This window comes from Grammomys surdaster, unplaced genomic scaffold, assembly GCF_004785775.1.
Source record: "Grammomys surdaster isolate TR1022 unplaced genomic scaffold, NIH_TR_1.0 313, whole genome shotgun sequence".
NCBI lineage: Eukaryota > Metazoa > Chordata > Mammalia > Rodentia > Muridae > Grammomys > Grammomys surdaster.
In genome coordinates this window covers 3545544-3549520 of record NW_021604732.1, presented here as the reverse complement: position 1 = coordinate 3549520, position 3977 = coordinate 3545544, and the positions used below count along the sequence as shown (strand labels likewise).

Sequence of the window (3977 nt, the reverse complement as noted above, 5' to 3'; positions counted from 1 at the left end):
TGGACTGTCTTTAATTCTCCACAATGTTGCGCAGTAGCCTGAAACTGTGAGCCTAAACCCTTTCTCCCTGAAGTTCCTTTGGTCAGAGTATTTTACAGCGGCAACAAGAAATAAAACTGAAACACTCATAGAGCAGTCTACCTTCATGTCATGTGCAGTAGCACAGGGCTTCTTCCTGAAGCAGAGTGGATGCTGGTAGTATGTTCTAAGAATTACAGAAGTCCAAGCCAAAAAAAAAAAAAAAACCCTCTTTTTTCATAAATCAACCAGTCCAGGGTATTTTGTATAAGCTACAGAATATAGACTAAAATATTTTTAAAAAACACACTATGTGCTTGCTTTGGCAGCACATATACTAAAATTGGAATGATACAGAGAAGATTAGCATGGCTCCTGCACAAGGATGGCTTGCAAATTTGTAAAGTATTCCATATTTCTCAAGGAAATGGACTGCTGGCAGGAATCTGACATTAGGCTAGAACATAGAAGTAATTTCAGGTAGGACTCTAAATCTTAGGCTAGAACAAAGAAGTAGGCTTCAGGCATGAAAATTACTTTGGGCTAGGACAGGGAAGTAGGCTCAGATATTCTGGACATCCTGATAAGCCCTTAGAAATAGTGATCATGGGAGTGATCATGGGACTCTGTTTATTGTCCTGCTTGTTCTTTGACTATCTGGGTTTATTGTCTTGCTTGTTACTTGACTATTTGCCTCTACTGTATTGATAGTTCCTCAACCTAGACCTGACCGGCATAAAAGCAAAAAAAAAAAAAAAAAAAAGGGGGGGGGGGGGGGGGGAAAGGGGGTTAAGGGGGGGGGGGAAGAGGATAATATCTGAAATGTAAATAAATAAAATATCAAATAAAAACTAACAGCAGCAACAACAACAAAAAAACACACTATAATGAAGTTTTGAAAACTGCTTGAGAGTTGAACTTTAAGCCAAGTTAGAGTTAGACCCAGGCAGAATTACACATCCAGAAGATAGGTGCCAAAGCAACAACTTGTAGCTATAGTTTGATTGAAGGGCTATCTACACAGAGCATGCACCACTGGAGCATGGAGTGGTCAGTCAGAGGTAGAGAGATCAGTCCATGTAGATAGAGAGGAGATTTATCCTCAGCTTTACTAGGGTATTATTTCCAGTACACCTATAAAGAGTAAGATAGAGGTAAGAGAGTAGTAGTGCTGAAACCATATCTGAGTTACAAGCTACATGATTGACACCTTATGTACTGATGCCAATCACCTAGTCAAGAACACAGACATCTGCCAAGCTCTTCCAGGAAGTCTTACTACAAAGTTATGATACATTGACTGGCCAAGGCAAGTCCCCTCCAGATGAAAGCCAGAGTCATTCCAAGGCAAATCATTTATACAATTCACCTCTGTATAAGTCAGGCTTCTGGGGCTATTGGCAAAGAGATTAAATTGTAGAAATAGATAAATTCCCTATGCTACATATCTGCCCCAAAGCTTAGACCACGTACTTAGAGAGCATATCTTCTTGTTGCTATCTCCCACCCCAACCCCTTGATATGTTTTTCTGACTCTTGCACAGCCAAAGACACGAAACCATCTTAGTTAAGAGTTTGGACTCTGCATTCACACTGTTTATGATGCATGTGGCTTTGGCAAATTAGCTAACCACTCCCAGTTCTGTTGTTTCCATATACAAAAGACCTATGTAGACAGTACCAATCTCCTGTGACACTTAAGAGTATCAAACATAGAAATAGGGCAAACACTCATAGAAAACACTATCAGCCATTGCTGTTCTTTGACTGGAAATCTCTTTTGTTTTTCTGGATTTTTAATCCATTTTCTTATTCAAAACAAATACCACTTCAGTGCAGCATCAAAAAAGTTATTTAAAAAATGAGAAACGAATTTGATCTCAGTTTAACCAAGATAGGGATAAGAAAGACAAAGGGGAGGAAGGAAGAGAAAGGAAAGAAGCCTCTAAGATGACACGTACATTCTTCAAAAGACACAATGTCTAGAGTCAAGCCTTTCCTTGGTTATATAAGCCATCCTGTGGCAGTGTCAAAACTCTCTTTCATGGACGTACTGTCTAAGCATCACTTCATTTTCACGGGAAAAATTCATGAGTTTCCCTGCTCATTGTAGGAACAGTCAGGGGAAGGATGTGAGATGGGAAGATCCAAGGAGGAAAGTGAGCATTTTGGAGAGGATCTGATAGCCCCCTATCAACCCTTGACCTTGTATAGGGAGGTAACCCTTAGTCAAGGTTTAACCAAGTTTCTGCAAAATACATGTGCTGGACATGACAGCAGAACACATCAAAATTTCCTTATGATTGGGACAGGAGCATCTATGTTGCTTGTTGGTTACAGAGTCAGCCACTACCATCCTTACATCGGCATTGATTTGGTGGTGGAGACTACAAAGGGTCATTGACATGGAAGGAAGTATGTGTTTGGGGGGGAAGGAAGACACCTGCTAGAGTCTGAGATAATCGGCTTTCTGGCAGGGAGCCACACCCTAAAGCCCACTTTCTAACAAAGCTGTTTAAGAGACTTAGCAGAAGAACAAGCTGGGTTGAGTAAGGCATTTTTTGCTTTGCTCACCACCTGGAAAGGGAGCAAGCTCTTCTATTTACTTCCCTTCTCTGTCCTTCTTTCTTTCTGTTCTCTCCCCAGCCACCCTCTTCAATTTCATGTTAATTCAGAGAGTCAAAGGGGACTGAAAAGTAATCTTTGCTTCTGCCACACAAGTGACAACTCTGAAGGGACCATAGCTCCCACGGAGGCACATGCTTTAGGGCCTGGAAACAAAGGAAAGTGTTCTCAGGAACACTCAGAGGTTAGGTCATGCAGATAGAGCAATGTGATTAAATCTTGATGGATTTTTTGTTTTAAGTCTTGTTTGCCTGGTTACAAAGAGTGCCGTCGGCAATCCCTACTTAATCAGAATCTTGATGAGCATATTGTCCCTCCCAGGACTAAGACACCAAGGAAGAGTCTGTTTGCAGCTTCCTTCTAGCCCATTCCCCATGGTTGCCCCATTCCTGTCACTTCATGGAGGCCTGCTCTGGGAAATAGCTTTTTCATTATTCTACCAGTTTTATGAGAATCCTGATTTCAATTTGAAAGTTATAAAAATAAAGACCCTAGCCCCACCCAGCCCCAGAGGGCAACAGGGAGAGTTGATAATTGTTAAATTTATTCCATAACTTTATGGAGGATCTATCATTCTTCTATTAATAATTTAATCATCTTTTTCTACTTTTTAGATAGAAAAACAATGATCCCCAAATTGAAGCAATTTGCCCAAGGTTATTTGATTGGTTTACAGGTTCCAAGCAGATTCCCAGTTTTCAGAACTGGAGGTACATGCAATGAGATAGTCTGAAGTGAGGACATGTTTGCTGGACGCTTCGTCTGGATCTTGAGACTCCAGGTATTGATGATAGTGGCATGAAGAGGGGTATCTGTTATATTACTGATGATATCTATCATCATGGTCCAAAGTAGTAGAGAAGAGCTGATAGCCCAGGACTGAACAGCACAGAGCTCCCAAAGACAAATCAAATGGTGGAAGCCATGGTGATATGACGTTAGCTTCAGAGATGCTTCGGTGATAGAAAGAAAGAGAACAGAAGATCAGAGCAATGGTATCTCCCAATTTAATGTAAGCAAGCAGACAGGATGATGAAAAGAAAAATCAAAAAAACTGGATTTTAGATAAGCAAAGAAATATATACCTGCAATCTCAGCACTTTGGAGACTGGAGCTAGAGGGTAATGAGTTCAAAGTCTGCCTGGGTACATATAGGGCTCAGTAAAATGAGCACCAAAAAATACCCTTGAAATTTGGTTCTAAGACCAATTTACAGAACAATCGACTCCTTCTCTTAATTTCTCTGGCCTTTGGTCTTATGTTCACTTAATCATTCCCAAATAAACCTGTTCTATTGTTTGTATAGGATAAGAATCAAATGCTCTCTGGCTAAC

At 40.6% G+C, this 3977-nt stretch overlaps 1 non-coding gene across 1 annotated transcript; it reads left to right on the top strand.

The window, feature by feature from the left end:
• The first annotated feature begins 331 nt into the window (after nt 1-331).
• On the top strand, nt 332-438 carry LOC114629677. The gene has a single exon (XR_003712706.1). It is a non-coding gene; the product is annotated as a U6 spliceosomal RNA (small nuclear RNA).
• Nucleotides 439-3977: the final 3539 nt, after the last annotated feature.